This window comes from Vulpes vulpes, chromosome 9 (genome assembly GCF_048418805.1).
Source record: "Vulpes vulpes isolate BD-2025 chromosome 9, VulVul3, whole genome shotgun sequence".
NCBI lineage: Eukaryota > Metazoa > Chordata > Mammalia > Carnivora > Canidae > Vulpes > Vulpes vulpes.
This window is the reverse complement of record NC_132788.1, coordinates 41,742,492-41,760,440: the sequence shown is the minus strand read 5'-3', so window position 1 is coordinate 41,760,440 and position 17,949 is coordinate 41,742,492. Positions and strand designations below refer to the sequence as shown.

Genomic DNA, 17,949 nt, shown 5'->3' with positions numbered 1-17,949 from the left:
AATAAATATCTGCTGAGTAAATGAGAAAAGAGCTGTGGTCAGAGAGACTGGAGGCAAATCAGAAATCAGTTGTGTCCAGGGGGCCAGAAGGGGCCAGTTTATCAGAAAGAATATAGTCGATAATGAGAAGGCTAAGAAAATAAGCACAGTGAAAACAACAAAGAGCCTACTTCTAGGAAACATAATGAGAATGATTAAACTTCCCAAGGCAATAATCCAACCAGGCCAACTACATAAATCAAATCCCTTCAATCATGGTTTATTATCTACAAAATGAAGGCCAAACTCCCTAGCAGGAACCCAAAACCTTCCTCAACCCACCAACCTCCAACTCTAACCCTTATGTTGGCCAACACAACTTATTCCCTGCCCCAGACATTCTGATTTATGTACCTTGGGCCCCACTGAACTAGGTTCCTGGCTCTCTAACATGCTAAACCCTGCGGGGACTTCGAAGCCATGGGAAATGCCAGTTCCTCACCCAAGCTAGCCTACTCCTAAACTGTTCTGCCCACAGTGATTATTCATCTAAAGTCCTAAAACAGCTTAGGTCTGTATCACTCACACACTTCATATACTTTTTAAGTTCACACATGCTTTATCTCCCCTAATTTAACAGCAAGTCCCTGAGTAAGAACCATATTTTTTGGTTACTTCTGTCTACTCAAAATGGCCACAGTGAGGATTTACACACAGATAATACTCATTTCCCTGGGAAGATCATCCCAAACTGAGCTCCCCTCTCTGCCCCTCCCACACTCTGCCCCATCTCAGCCAATGACATCCACAATTCCATCTCTTTCCCATTTGGAGTCTTTTTTTGATGCCTCTCATTCTCATCTACCTTATCTCTAATCCATCAGCCTATACACAGAAAGACAAAATCTGGAAAGAATACTCGTAACATAATCTGTGATTATTGTTGAGTAGTATAACCAATGGCAACTAGTTTCTCTTTTCCTTTTAATATATGTTTCCAAAATATGCGTGTTATATTAAAGTTTATTTTTCCTCTTACAAAATATATAAATCTTTAATTTTCCTTTTCTTCTAACCTTTGCTTTTTGGTTGATAAATATAGTGTTACTAACTGAGTTGTTAGCATGAATATGTCAGAGTGTTTACCATGAGTCCTGGATTTTGCTTTTCCATTTCACAAAATTTAAGATAGAACAACCAATTTTATTAATGCTCTACTTTATTCATTTACTGCTGTGTTTCATAAATATTCAGGGATCAACCTTGCTAGATCTATTCTGATCTTGATAAAATATATTTTATGCTTTATCATTAGCCTGGAGTAATATGCAAATGGAAATAATAACAAGCAGAAAGGAGGGAAATGAGACTTCCATTTCATCAACAGTGCTTTTTTCATATTTTTCAAAGTTGGTGTGAATTAAACACAATGAATACAGATTTCTTCCTTAAATCATATTATTAACCAAAATGTGTTCAACAGAAATGTCAAGACCAAATGTTGGTGAAATACAATTTCAGCAAAAGATGCCTAAATGTCTGCTGAAAATGGTGGTCTTTCAGTAACCAAAGCTCTGTCTCCTTTCAATATATCGTATCCCTCCTAGCTTCATTTTTTTGCCTCCACCTCATGACCTATCACTTGAGATATTAATACAAATACCTTCACCTTCTTGACCCCTTGCCTCCCTGACCTGAATCAATTCATCACCTCTACCTTCACTGTCTTCCTATCACAGGTTTTTGAGCACTGACCCTGAAAAATCACATAACAATGCCAATGGTGATTAGATACCTCCCTACCGTCCATGCCCACTGGGCACTCAACACTAAAAGGAAATTCTTTCACTTCACTTCAGAGAGTTCTCACTCCAATCAATTTTCAACCTTTGCTAGATCATCAATGGAATCCATTATTCAATGAAGATGACTGAAAACTCTCTCTTAACACACACGGGGCAATACTACCCTGTCTAGGAAATATCCACTCTCTTGGATTTGCAGCAATGATGTTTCAAGAATGTATTCAAATAAGGGGAGCCCCCCAGGTCAAGTTTTCAACATCAACATTTCATATCACTTGTACATGAAGTAACAGTCCAGGAAAAGTCTATGGGCAATCAATAAAACATGCATTCTAAGAAGTAAAATGGTACCCCCACAGACCCTGCCCCACCTTTAACACTACGTACAACTCTATATTTAAGTTCTAAAATTTGAATGTGCTAGTTGGTATTAACAACAGAGGAACATGAAAGTAGGGGGGAGGGAGAGAAAAGTAGGTTTTAAATAGTAATTAAAGCTTATTCCGTACGGGTTCCAGAGGTGATCTGGAGAAAAGGCCATTCCACCTGAGTTTTCCTAGCCACCACCAGGCACATGGGGAAATACATTATTTTTTAAGTCACAACCTCAATGTTTGAAAGTGTTCTGGGCCATTATGCTAAAGCCACCAGAAAGTAGGTTTGATCCTCACATATATCAATTAATATCTTTCAGAGCCACAAAGCATGCACCCTTATCCAACAGGATCAAAGGATCCTTATCAAAGGATCAAGTGCAAATCTTGCACCATAACTAGAAAACACACAGAGGCCATGGTGTATACTTAGGAGGCCAGTAGCTTCATTTCCAAATGCAAAGGAAACACATTTTGAGATGCAGTGAAACAGAGGAGCCAGCACCTCCAAGGCCTGTGCTGCCTAGATACTAAATTTAAGTAAACCACCAATGGCCTTAGCAATTTAAGAATTTAATTATAGCTTATGACATTGGGAGATAAAATAAGTACATACCCATATTGCTACAGATCAGTAGGAAGCTTCTGTGTATCTTCTTACAGACTCATTTACTAAAGCAACATCGTAACTACATTAGTTATAGGATTTATAGTAATCTTGCACTAAATTCACTTCTTTAAACTGAGCAGGTGTCGACAAGTAATGTGAGATTTTATGGTTCCTACCATATGTCATCATTATATGACATTCTCTGTTATACTTCCACCAGCTTACAAAATATAAATAACAGATCAGGTTTGCTTTCTTAGTTTTACTAAAAATGAGCTCTTAGCCTGGGATATGCTAACAAAATTATCTAAGCACATACCTATCAAATTGTTTTAATTATAAAATATTTTTAATGATTCTATTAATTACAAAATAGCAACAGGCTATTTAAATGTTTTTAAAATAGCATCTAAAAGTAAGAATAAAAACAAAAGTAAGACAGTAACAAGCAATGTATAAGTGTCTATCCCAGGAAACAAAAGCAAATATATGTGTCAACTATACTTCAATAAATAAATAATTTCATATCATAAAAAGCAAACACAGAGTTTGAGAAATGAAATCAGAAGATAAAAGAACAAATTCACTTAATAAATATTTATTGAAAACCTATAATGTACAAGCATTGTTCAAGGTACTGGGAATATAACAGGAAGTATAAGGGATATTGTTTTGGGGCATCCACCTCTTTCCTAACAAAACTGATTTTGTTCAGGTATTCACCTCTCCTCCATCCAGCCCCCACAGGAGCTGGCCCTACTCCTACTTCCATGGATGGGTACAATTGACCCAAAGATAATCCCACTCCTATCACCAAAGATGGGTTCAGGAATGAGCCTATGACTCAACCTAGACCAAAGACACACAGAGAGTGCTTTCCTGGGGATTTCTGAAAAAAGACTTTCCTTGATCTTGTGGGATGTCCAAGAAGTAGCTCCCTTTTCATTTGGGAAGTATGTTGAATGAGAGGTTGGGAACTGCTGTAGCCATCCCTAGGATGGCTAGAGGAGGATAGAGCCATGCACATGGAAATGTGGCTGGAACCTCTAGATGATGTCATACTCGATCCTACCCTACCTTTAGGCTTACACATTTATATGGGCTAATAAATCTCATTACTTAACTCATCTGAACTAGATGTTCTTATGGACCCATATGAAGGCAACTCCTGAAGAGCAGACATAGCCTCTTTGCTTCAGAATGTATAATCTAGGGGGGAATCTACACACTGATCCAATGTTCAAAATTGGGCTCCTTAATTCTGACGGAAGGCGGAGGTGGGGCAAAAGATTAGAAGTGCTAAAATCTTCCTGCGGGAGAGTCATGTTTCAGCTGTTAGCTAAAAGATTTCAACACAGTATCTCAGAATAACAGTACACAGGCAGCCGTAGGAATTGGTGCCTTGCTGGCATTCTGCCACCCATCCGAGGCTCATCAATTTTTAAATTAAAAAACATTTTAAACAGGTTTTAGTGGGCAAAAGAAGTGATGAATAAAACATTCTAGAACATTACAATAAGCAAACCTACAAAATAATCACTTTAAAAATTGCTATAAGTCCTCACTGTTATATTCTGAACCCCGGTGAACAGAAACCTATTTTTTTTTTCATTTAAAGATACAGTTTTCCTCTTTCTTACTAACCCCAAGTTGTTGAAATGGTCAATGATATTCTTGAGTGACACCAAATGATCAATTACAGAATTCACCTGAACAATTTTCCCCAGGGAAGATGCTAAATCCATATCAATCCAATAGCACATATTTACCTATGAGGTATATTTTCCTTCCACAGTAGCACAGACTAAGTTAATCCTTTAAAAATTAAACAGTAGCATGAATAGAGAACACTCAACACATAGGCTTAGTAAAGTAGCAATCTAAGTGCATACCCTGGATAATAAAAACAAAACAAAAATTGTATCTATTTAATCTAGGTTTGGAGTTTCTTCAACAAAGAACAAGTACTCAACTGGATTCATGTATTCATTTATTTAATACATTCTTACTGAGCACCTATTATGTGCTAGGTATGGTGCTACTGTACTGGTTTGGTGGGGGTGAATCTTTCCTTCATAAAACACTGTCTTAGGGAGGAGACAATAAAATAATCCTCATAAATACATGTAAATTACAGTTATGATAAGCACTTCTACAAAAGAATGGTTTGGGAGACCCTCCTTATCTTGGGATAATTGATACTAAACCAAGACTCCTCAGAATTAATCAACATACAACAAAGTTTTCACAGTAAATTGAAAAAAAAAAAAGAAAGGATAATTTATATGGTATCCAACCCCCAAAACTACCTACAATGATCTACGACTCCTAGTATTCTTGTCCTTGTATAATGTTATTCAACAGTGAACCAGAGTTGGTCTCCTGTGACTAACAGTCAGTGGAAGTGACAGTATGGGGACTCCTTATATTAGCTCATAAAAGACAGTGTAGCTTCTACCTTGGCTTCTTGGAACACTTACTCTTTAGAAGGCTGGGCACCATGCCATGAAGCCATTCAAACCCTCACAGAAAGACCCATATGGGGAGCAACTAAAGCTCCAGATAAACAGCCAAGCATATGAATGAGCCATTCCAGTATTGTCATGGCTAAAGATGATTGCAACCTCAGCTGATATGACCACACCATCTAAGACACTCCAAAAAAGAACTACTTAGCCAAACCCTTCCTGAACTCCTAACAGACACCATAAGACATAATAAGTGAGTCCTTTGTCTTAAGCCATTATGTTTTGTATGATTTATTATACAACATAAATTGAATGACTTACCTTAAAAATAGTAAGGAAAAATAAGTTTATTTCATCCAATATTTGAGAAAATCATTCTTAAATAAAAATATGAGTCAAGTGTTGATTAAATACTGTATAAAAGCATAATAAAAAAGCCTATTTTCATTCCAAATTTTTACAGGGTAATACTAAAGAGAGTTTTGTAAAAATATTGTCTTACAGTCTTTTGTAGTTCTTTGATTTCCAAATTATCATCTATTGAAGGTCATTCATTATCCATTGTACCTTCCTCAATTATGAACTCAAATGACTCTAGGTATTGGTCATTACCAATACATACAGTTCTAGTAATTCAACATCACTATCATTAAGTTCATAAAATTCTGCATAGCTGGTGATATGTGTGATTTTACTATGGAACTGATTGGCACTGCATTGTTGTAAACATCCAACTACCAACCAGAGGTTAATACAACATACTGACAGGATGAATGGGGATTAATGCCAGTGGGTTTTTTTAATAAATCTATTTTTTATTGGTGTTCAATTTGCCAACATAGAGAATAACACCCAGTGCTCATCCTGTCAAGTGCCCCCCTCAGTGCCCATCACCCAGTCACCCCCATCCCCTGCCCTCCTCCCCTTCTACCACCCCTAGTTCGTTTCCCAGAGTTAGGAGTCTTCCATGTTCTGTCTCCCTTTCTGATATTTCCCACTTATTTTTTCTCCTCTCCCCTTTATTCCCTTTCACTATTATTTATATTCCCCAAATGAATGAGACCATATAATGTCTGTCCTTCTCTGATGGACTTATTTCACTCAGCATAATACCCTCCAGTTCCATCCATGTCGAAGCAAATAGTGGGTATTTGTCATTTCTAATGGCTGAGTAATATTCCATTGTATACATAAACCACATCTTCTTTATCCATTCATCTTTCGATGGACACCGAGGCTCCTTCCACAGTTTGGCTATTGTGGACATTGCTGCTATAAACATTGCCCATTTCATGATTGGTTGTTTCTTTGCTGTTGAGTTTAATAAGTTCTTTATAGATCTTGGAAACTAGCCCTTTATCTGATACATCATTTGCAAATATCTTCTCCCATTCTGTAGGTTGTCTTTTAGTTTTGTTGACTGTATCCTTCGCTGTGCAAAAGCTTCTTATCTTGATGAAGTCCCAATAGTTCATTTTTGCTCTTCTTTCTTTTGCCTTCATGGATGCATCTGGCAAGAAGTTACTGTGGCCGAGTTCAAAAAGGATGTTGACTGTGTTCTCCTCTAGGCTTTGATGGAATCTTGTCTCACATTTAGATCTTTCATCCATTTTGAGTTTATCTTTGTGTATGGTGAAAGAGAGTGGTCTAGTTTCATTCTTCTGCATGTGGATGTCCATGCAGCACCACTTATTGAAGAGACTGTCTTTCTTCCAATGGATAGTCTTTCCTCCTTTGTCGAATATTAGTTCACCATAAAGTTGAGGGTCCACTTCTGGATTCTCTCTTCTGTTCCATTGATCTATGTGTCTGTTTTTGTGCCAGTACCACACTGTCTTGATGACCACAGCTTTGTAGTACAACCTGACATCTGGCATTGTGATGCCCCCAGCTATGGTTTTCTTTTATAAAATTCCCCTGGCTATTCAGGGTCTTTTCTGATTCCACACAAATCTTAAAATAATTTGTTCCAACTCTCTGAAGAAAGTCCATGGTATTTTGATAGGGATTTGATGCCAGTGTAAATTTGATGCCAGTGTTAAGGCAAGAGGTTAAGTGTGAGTTAATTTAAATGCTATCAATTTACAAATATTTTAATGTTACAAAGACAACTCCCCTATTCTACACTGTAAAACACTTCAATAATTAATATTTGGATACTCATGATACAGAAGGAGTTGACCTCATTCCAAACTAGATAGGGTGTCAGAGAAGGCTTCTAGAGAAGTGCCCTTTGTGCTTCTATCTAGATGAACAGAGGGGTTAACTTAATGAAGATGAGAAAAACATCAGGCAGAGAAAAGAGGATGTGCCTTAAAGACTCTTTGAAGGGAGTAAATGTTCCCTTGTGGCATGTTCAAGAATCTCAAAGATGTGTCATTGAAATATATTGTTCCTCCCTATATCTCCATACTTCCATTTTGGTCTGCTGGCAATGCATTTTTTCAAGGTTTTCATTTGTCCAAAAATGTCTTTATTTTGTCTTTGAAGGTTGTTCTCACTAGATCTAGAATTGTAGGTTGGTATTTATTTCCCTTTAGTTTTTTTAAACATATCAGTGCATTGTTTTCTGGCTTTTATTGATTCTCTCAAAAAGTCACTTGTCAGTTTCACTGCTACTTGTCAAAGGGAGAGATATTTGGAGTTTGTGTAGTCTCTTGAATTTATGATGTCTTTCTTCAGACTTGGAAAATTCAGTTATTAACTCTTCAAGTATCGCTTATAGTTCCTTAGGTCTCCCACTGTATGGCTAATACTGATCTCAAACTTAATGTTAAGACAAAACAAAACTCTTGATTTTCTCTCCAAAACCTATTCTCCAAATCTTCCCCAACTACATTAGGAACATCACATCTACAAAACTGCTCTGGAAAAAAGAAATAAGAATGCTCCCTTAATTCCTCTCTTTCCTCTATTCCCCCCTAGAATCCATCAATATAGCTCTTAAAACATATTCTAAACCTACTCAGCTGCCCACCATCACCCATCTCACATTAGACTCCTTGTTCAAGAGCCTCCTCACTAGACTTTCTATAGTCTTCTGTCCACACGTAACCAAGGTCATCTTTTTAAACTATGAATCAGGTCACATGCTTCCTACCCTTCCAGACAATCTCCATGCCTTATTCCCCTACAACTTCTCTTATGTGCTGCTCTAACAAAGTCCTATGTCTTTCTAGCCACTGTCCTTGACCAATTGCAAATTAAACCAAATTTGATAAATCCCAACCAGTCAACAAGCTCAATCACTACCAGAGGCATGGATACCGAAATCTGAGGATAAACAATGCAACGAGATGGTGAACAGCCCAACAGGGAACTTGATGGAAGAAGAAGGCAGCTCTGGTCCAGTGGGCCTTCCTTCCTCCTTCCACATCCATCATCTCCCTGCTTCTCCCAGTGAGGCCATTTGTCCAGCCATTTAGATAATGGAAATAATATCAAGACTGTTTTTGTTTTATTACTCAAACAATAAGAGGTATTTGATTTGGATTCCACCTTAAGACCAAAGTTTCTTTTTAAAGTCAAAACTTCAATCTAATAAAATTCCACATAGCTTTTTACAAGTGTGTATGAAGAAATCAGAGTCTACATCAGCCTGAGAGCGAATATTTTAAAGTAATTCAAATGCCTGATAATAACCAAAACAGTTCCTACATGGCACAGAAAACAGTCACATAAAACACAGGGTTCTGCTCCATTAGTTTTTGTTTTACTACTGCTTTTTCACAAAGCTCTGTGACTATTGCTGAAAGAGAAAACAGTCTTTCTTTATGACAATAACTGATTTACAAATGGACCAATGCAAGTCTGGCAGTTGTATATTAAGGACCAATTAAAATAAACTGGAATTTAATAGCTTTGAATGGGCCCTATGAGCAATGCCAATGTGAAGTCATCTGAAGAAATGAGCTATCCAGCTAAGCTCACTGAAAGTTGGGGGAGTCAGCTTTCATTACTTAGCTTTGAGGAGTGAGAAACCCAGAGCAAGTTAAGAGAGTGAGAGGTCCAACCAGAGTAGGAGTTGGAGGCGGGGTCAAGATTCTAAAGAGCTCTTCAACAGCTCTAAATGTGTCTTCCCTTTGAGAAGGATTTGCAGCTGATTTGTAGATAATCAAATCAACCCTGTGTAAACATGACATGTGTGGTTTTGAAAGAGAAGTTTCTAGCAATTGTATACTGCACTTATGTTCACCAACCTTCTCTTTTCACCCAAGACCTAATGGGGACCAAGAACATCCTGCACACATGCAAGTCATGGAATAGGGACACTGAGAGGAGTCCTAGAGATCATGCAGCCCAATGCTTCCCAAACTCTGATCTGAAATAAAGTTTCTATTGATAAGCCTATGGTGATTAAAAAAAAATAAAGATATATAGTGACCTCCTTCTAAAGCTGAATTTAATCCATCTCTAAAGGACAGATAGCCTGAGATTACAACTTTCCTACTTTTCTGAGGTTAAAATCTCCTTTCTTATACAAACTCTCTACAGGCAACAAAAGCAAGGAGACAATGACCATGATAGTGGTGGATGATGACAAGTCTCTTTTTTTTCTTTTTTTAACTTACCTGGTTGGCAAAATAACCCCTGAGCCACCTAGTCCCTAAAATCCAAAAAGTTAAAGAGGTACTGATCTATTCCAATTCTTCCCTCTATGACGTCTGAGTCTTACTAGGGAATGGAAGTCTTACACCAAGAGCAATAGAAGCAGTAGCAAACAGGATAGAAGGAACATTCTGGGCAGATGAAACCCAGGACCAACAGCATAACAATTGGGGTTGAGTCACCCCGTTCTTCCCCCTGCAGCTCCAACCCCTGAAGATGAGAGAAGAGCTTACTAGAAGTCCAGTCTAAGTGAACAGGAAAGCATTAGTGCTGTCATTGATTACAGTACATCTTGATGACTCTGGGTGAACATTAAACCACCACAGAAATGCAGATTCCAATGCAAGAAACAGATGAATCTGTCATACATGATAACACGACTATAAGCTAATAAGTTTTTCTCCTTTCCCCTTTATTCCCTTTCACTATTTTTTATATTCCCCAAATGAATGAGACCCCAAATAATGTTGTCCTTCTCCGATTGACTTAATGAGTGGGAAATATCAGAAAGGGAGACAGAACATGAAAGACTCCTAACTCTGGGAAACAAACTAGGGGTGGTGGAAGGGGAGGTGGGTGGGGGGTGAGGGTGACTGGGTGACGGGCACTGAGGTGGGCACTTGATGGGATGAGCACTGGGTGTTATTCTATATGTTGGCCAATTGAACACCAATAAAAAATAAATTCATTATAAAAAGCTAATAAGTTACCCTTTATTGTAGTGCAGTGTGAATTTCCATCTGAGTAAACTAAAATGAACATCTAAAACCTATGAGGTTCTTAATTTGGGATAAAATGCTGTTTTTCTGACATCCATTTCCTCCTCTTTTTTTTCCCTTAAAGTAGCCCTGTGGTCCCTTCATCCCTGTTACAGACAAAGATGAAAAATATAAACAGAAAGTGCTTTGAATTTCTTAGAAGTAGGTATAAAAATTACGCAGTTGACTATTTGTGTTGGTTTTCTTGGGATTTCCTTCAAAGGATCATAACTGCCCCAAGACTTCAAACCACCAGGCCTCTGGAGTCTGAGCAAACAGTACCTATCTTGGTGATGACAGCTGTGCAGAAAAGGTCTGGCACTTGCAATTGCTCCCTTGGGTCTTTCTACTCGTATTTCAGGAAAAAGAAAAGATGCTGCAGCAGCCCATTTAATCCATCTCTAAAGGACAGATAGCCTGAGATTACAGCTTTCCTACTTTTCTGAGGTTAAAATCTCCTTTCTTATACAAACTCTCTACAGGCAACAAAAGCAAGGAGACAATGACCATGAAAGTGGTGGATGACAAGTCTCTTTTTTTTTTTTTCTTTTTTTACCTGGTTGGCAAAATAACCCCTGAGCCATCTAGTCCCTAAAACCCAAAAAGTTAAAGAGGTACTGATCTATTCCAATTTTTCCTTCTATGATGTCTGAGTCCTACTAGGGAATGGGAAGTCTTACACCAGGAGCAATAGAAGCAGTAGCAAACATATACAATTCCTACTGTATATGGAAGTCATATACAGAAGGATAGCCAAAAATCCTTCTGCCAGTCCTTGTATCAAATAATATAAGACAGAAAAACATGTCTAGCACTCAACCAAAAACAGTAAGCACAGGACACAGGCACGAAGGTGGCCTACATCCTCATGACAGCTGAACAGAACCGCCCTGCTGGAATCATAGTGATTGGCTTACGAGAAAACCACACTCTGCCCAATACGTTGCTTCCAACATTCTTCACCTTATTGAAGAAAACCCACAACACATGGAGGAAGAGTTACAATAGAATTTAAACATAATAGAATTTAAATACAAGCATTCTGGTACGAAAAACACTAGCCCTTCCTCCCACTGGATTTTTTTCTAAGCAATACAAAGTGATATTTAGCAGGAAAAAAAATCAATGGTAAAACTTTGTGTAAGAGATTTATTGAAGTTCTGAATGACATTTCTCCTCCAGAAGCACCTGGCTACATTTAGCAGGTCTAGAACTTTCACTTTGTATTGTTGGTCAATATAGTGCCTCCTCTTTTTTTTTCTTATAATTTTCTCTTAAACTTTTAAATCTATGTTAAATTAAATATAAGGGGGGGTGAGAAAGAAAAGAAGAAGAGCTTTTGGTTACACACCCTAAAGGATTAAAGACCCAAGCAAGTTTTATTTCGTAGTAACAAAAATAGGCATAATTGATTAATACAAAGAGCAAAGGTCTTTCAGAAGCTAACATTTGGCCATTCTTGATAACTGTCTTACACAAGATCAGAATGACACATGATCTCACTACCCATCTGCCCTCCTACATATGCCATCTACCACTGAAGTACAGTAGGCATGATTTAAGACTTTTACCTATGTTTTCCTGGGCTTGCAGGGATTTAGGGATAATTTATGTAACAAACATTTGTTCAGGTAGCAAGTATAATATATTGCATTTTGATTCATACACGATCCTATTACTGTCCTTAAAAACTTTTAGCTGCTTTTTAAAATACCTTTTATAATTTCAACCAAGCCTTAACTATAGATATGTTTTAAAAGGAGGACGTAGAAACTTTAAAATGCAGGCATGGAAGTCATATACAGAAGGATAGCCAAAAATCCTTCTACCAGTCCTTGTATCAAATAATATAATACAGAAAAACATGCCCAGCACTCAACCAAAAATAAAGGCTAATTTAAAACTACTACAAGTTGAAATGAAATTGCAGTTTGTCTAAAAACCATTCTTTGCAGCCATCCTCTGAACCTTATACAAAACTATCTTTAAAATGAAAAACATGTGAAGAGAGCTTATAATAAATTTAAGCATTTCCTTCAAACCATTTAAAAACAAATTTTAAAACTGAGCTGAGAACCAAAATCAGTCATTTTAGGATTTTAATACAGAATATTTCTAACCCATAGTTTCTAGCAGTCAAGAAGCACAGATGCTATAGGGATCAATAATAAAAATCCATAAAAAGCCATGTGCCAAGAGGCAGGAGGCAGCACACCCCTCTTTGTTCCCATCACGCCCTTACCTGCAACTGCTATAATCATTTGTGCTTCCCGACTGTTGGAAGTTCAGGAAGATGTTGCTCCAAGCATCTGAATTTCAGCAGCAGAAGAAAAAAAAGGTCACTCGGCTTAAGATGAGCTGTGGTTAAATTAACATTTAAGCTCAAATGAAATCAAAACAGGAACTAGTGGAGTAAATGGCACCAGTCACAGCAGTCACCCTCTCGTACACAAGCACAAAATGCAGTGCACACATGTGCTCCTGTGCAGATAGTGAACATCTTCTTGTTAATTAGCATCAGAACCACCTAGCTGGGGAAGCACTAAAATGCACTCTTCATGAAAAATTAAACACACCATCAATGGACGCCCCTCCTCCTGCATTTACACTTGTAAGAAACAAGGATGACAACAACAAAAAACATTTTATTAGCTTTTGAAATGAAGAAGAGTAAGAATCCAAACTCCAAGCAGAATTCTCCAACAGCCTCAGATGGTTTGTTTCCAGTTTTGTTTTCAAGAAAACAGTTTGGCTCATTCATCAAGGAAATCACAAGAGAAAAATAATTACAAAGAGCTGCAGTAGCTGAGTGTCCAAGAGATCATCACTCTAGTGCACCCCATCCTCCCTATAATGTCACCATGGGGAAAACCCGATGGTCTGTTCTTGTTGACACTGCTCTTTCTGCTCCAGCCCAATCAATGGGCTCATTTTAAGTAGAGTACCCTAGAAATACCACAATCCATCTCATGGTATAGAGATTCATCATGGGCCAAAATCCTGAATGTTACAGAATACAGGTTACATTTTCTCTCCATTTAAAATGTGCAGCCCATGATGGATACTTGGTACTAAAAACAATTTGCATAACTAAGCTTGTCCCCTCATTATCAAGCACTTACAGAGGAATCATAAAGTCACGCCTGGAAGCACAAATGGCTGAGAATGGCATGACAGGTTGCCAACTTAATATTAAGATTTCGTATTTTGAGAGTTTTATCACTCTAATTTGATTCTGACACATAAGTGAGGTTCTGACCCAGAGGACTAGGGAAAGAGTTAGAACCAGAATGAAAATGAAAGGGACTCCATGAGCTCTGTGTTCAAGACTCTAAAGTAATGTCTCTTTAAACCATGGGCTTCTGTGTCACCTGCAGCCCAATCTTTAACAGTAGAAATGTAGATTCCTGAACCCCAACCCAGAGCTACAAAACCAGAGACTTAGTGCACAGACCCTGGAACCTGTATTTATATTTCTTATGCACATTCTAATTTGCACCATGAACGACCAACTGCTTCAGAGAGTGCTGAACACACACACATACACACACACACATACAAACTCTGTGGATATATTCACTTGAAAGAATTTTATATTTTATTCCAAACTTGAAGTCAAGTACACAAATACGGTTTCATATTCTTAGAGAGTTACTGTGTCTATACTGACCAAAAATTTCAACTACTGGCAGCTGTAAACTATGTGCATAAGGGCAAAAAAAATTGTAATAATAATAAAAAGAGAATACAATGAAAAGGCACTGTTGATCAGACTTAGAACCATGGTTCATATTCGCCCAACACCAATTCACACTTCTCCCTCCTTGGGGAATCAGTCAATTTCTTCCCTCAGTGGAGAACTGCAGTGAAAATGCCTGATTCAGAAGTAACTGGTGAGCCTCTCAGATGCAAGGAATCTATAGGAATCGAAGTGCAGGGGTTTTGTTCAGTGAGTTGAAACCCTACAACTTCTTGATCAAGCACAATTTCAGACCTACACCTTTCAAATCTTATTTTCATTGGATTTGGTCATTGCAACTACTATCACCAAATTTTGAAATTCATGGTCTTTAGCTATTAATTTAATGAATATTAATTTATGGTTGTTTTAAGATTTTATTTATTTATTTATTCATGAGACACAGAGAGAGAAAGAGAGGCAGAGACACAGGCAGAGGGAGAAGCAAGCTTCACGCAGGAAGCCTGATGTGCGACTCGATCCCAGGACTCCAGGATCATGCCCTGGGCCGAAAGCTCAACCACTGAGCCACCCAGGCATGCTTTAATTTATGTTTTATCAGTACTTATTTTTTTTAATAATAAATTTATTTTTTATTGGTGTTCAATTGGCCAACATACAGAATAACACCCAGTGCTCATCCCGTCAAGCCCCCCCCCCAGGGCCTATCACCCATTCACCCCCACCCCCCGCCCTCCTCCCCTTCCACCACCTCTAGTTCGTTTCCCAGAGTTAGGAGTCTTTATGTTCTGTCTCTTTCTTTCTGATATTTCCCCTTTCTGATATTTCTGATATTTCCCACACATTTCTTCTCCCTTCCCTTCTATTCCCTTTCACTATTACTTATATTCCGCAAATGAATGAGACCATATAATGTTTGTCCTTCTCCGATTGACTCATTTCACTCAGCATAATACCCTCCAGTTCTATCCACGTTGAAGCAAATGGTGGGTATTTGTCATTTCTAATGGCTGAGTAATATTCCATTGTATGCATAGACCACATCTTCTTTATCCATTCATCTTTCGGGGGACACCGAGGCTCCTTCCACAGTTTGGCTATTGTGGACATTGCTACTAGAAACATCGGGGTGCAGGTGTCCCGGTGTTTCATTGCATCTGTGTCTTTGGGGTAAATCCCCAGGAGTACAATTGCTGGGTCGTAGGGCAGGTCTATTTTTTTTTTAATTTTATTTTTTTTATTTTTTTATTTTTAATTAATTTTTATTGGTGTTCAATTTACCAACATACAGAAAAACACCCAGTGCTCATCCTGTCAAGTGTCCACCTCAGTGCCTGTCACCCATTCCCCTCCAACACCCGCCCTCTTCCCCTTCCACCACCCCTAGTTCGTTTCCCCGAGTTAGGAGTCTTTATGTTGTCTCCCTTCCTGATATTTCCCAGCATTTCTTTTCCCTTCCTTTATATTCCCTTTCACTATTATTCATATTCCCCAAATGAATGAGAACATACACTGTTTGTCCTTCTCCAATTGACTTATTTCACTCAGCATAATACCCTCCAGTTCCATCCACGTTGAAGCAAATGGTGGGTATTTGTCGTTTCTAATTGTTGAGTAATATTCCATTGTATACATAAACCACATCTTCTTTATCCATTCATCTTTCGATGGACACCGAGGCTCCTTCCACAGTTTGGCTATTGTGGCCATTGCTGATAGAAACATCGGGGTGCAGGTGTCCCGACGTTTCATTGCATCTGAATCTTTGGGGTAAATCCCCAACAGTGCAATTGCTGGGTCGTAGGACAGGTCTATTTTTAACTCTTTGAGGAACCTCCACACAGTTTTCCAGAGTGGCTGCACCAGTTCACATTCCCACCAACAGTGTAAGAGGGTTCCCTTTTCTCCGCATCCTCTCCAACATTTGTTGTTTCCTGCCTTGTTAATTTTCCCCATTCTCACTGGTGTGAGGTGGTATCTCACTGTGGTTTTGATTTGTATTTCCCTGATGGCAAGTGATGCGGAGCATTTTCTCATGTGCGTGTTGACCATGTGTATGTCTTCCTCTGCGAGATTTCTGTTCATGTCTTTTGCCCATTTCATGATTGGATTGTTTGTTTCTTTGGTGTTGAGTTTAAGAAGTTCTTTATAGATCTTGGAAACTAGCCCTTTATCTGATACGTCATTTGCAAATATCTTCTCCCATTCTGTAGGTTGTCTTTGAGTTTTGTTGACTGTATCCTTTGCTGTGCAAAAGCTTCTTATCTTGATGAAGTCCCAATAGTTCGTTTTTGCTCCTGTTTCTTTTGCCTTCATGGATGTATCTTGCAAGGACTTGTTTAAAATATATTCAGTGGTGAAAAAATATACCAGAAGAGCCTTTTAAAAGTTTTTGTTTGGTTGGTTTTGCTCCACAGCTCATTATTAGGCATTTCACATACAACTGAGAACAAAAGTCCCCTAATTCTTTACAGGTAACAAATAAACTGGATTATAAATTATAGAATAGTATATAATTTATTCAAAGAAACTAGATTCAGGATGCCATGCTGCAAATCTTAAAACATCAGTTGAGCCCCCCCACAGAACTTTCTCACCCCCCCCCTTTCCTTCATGCAAACTCTTCCTAGGAATCTACAGAACATAGTTTGTTCATTTTGACACTTACATCTTGGAATTGTCATCTTCAGTATTCATTCATTTGTATCTATTCTATTCCCAAAAAGACTGGAGCAGTCTACATAACATCATTATAAATACTGTTGCTTTGAATTCACAATAAGCTCAAATAATGCCCAGAGCTCACACATTTATTTTGACTCGAAATATTTTATCGAATCCCCAGAATATTGTTCCTTCTAATTCTTGTCCTCCTACATACAGCATCGCAAGAAATAGGACTTTATTTTTAGAAGCCATTTTAAAAAGAAATGAACACCTTTCCCCATGTCCTTTTCTGTACTGAAGACCTCTGCTGTGTTGATGGTTGGCATTCTCAAGTTGTTTTGTTTAGTTCTGAGGATACAACAAAAGATTGCTTATTCTTTTTAATGTTTTCATGGAACACTCCATGAGACAGTTTGGCTTTCAATCACTCAGATGATAAATTCTTACAGAAATGAACCCAACAAGCCCTTTATCCGATACATCATTTGCAAATATCTTCTCCCATTCTGTAGGTTGTCTTTTAGTTTTGTTGACTGTATCCTTCGCTGTGCAAAAGCTTCTTATCTTGATGAAGTCCCAATAGTTCATTTTTGCTCTTCTTTCTTTTGCCTTCATGGATGCATCTTGCAAGAAGTTACTGTGGCCGAGTTCAAAAAGGATGTTGACTGTGTTCTCTTCTAGGATTTTGATAGAATCTTGTCTCACATTTAGATCTTTCATCCATTTTGAGTTTATCTTTGTGTATGGTGAAAGAGAGTGGTCTAGTTTCATTCTTCTGCATGTGGATGTCCATGCAGCACCATTTATTGAAGAGACTGTCTTTCTTCCAATGGATAGTCTTTCCTCCTTTGTCGAATATTAGTTCACCATAAAGTTGAGGGTCCACTTCTGGATTCTCTCTTCTGTTCCATTGATCTATGTGTCTGTTTTTGTGCCAGTACCACACTGTCTTGATGACCACAGCTTTGTAGTACAACCTG

At 38.1% G+C, this 17,949-nt stretch overlaps 1 protein-coding gene across 13 annotated transcripts in view; it reads right to left on the bottom strand.

The window, feature by feature from the left end:
- The window catches only part of MTUS2 (microtubule associated scaffold protein 2), a 575,555-nt gene that overhangs the window by 502,077 nt on the left and 55,529 nt on the right, over positions 1-17,949 (bottom strand). The window lies entirely within an intron of this gene.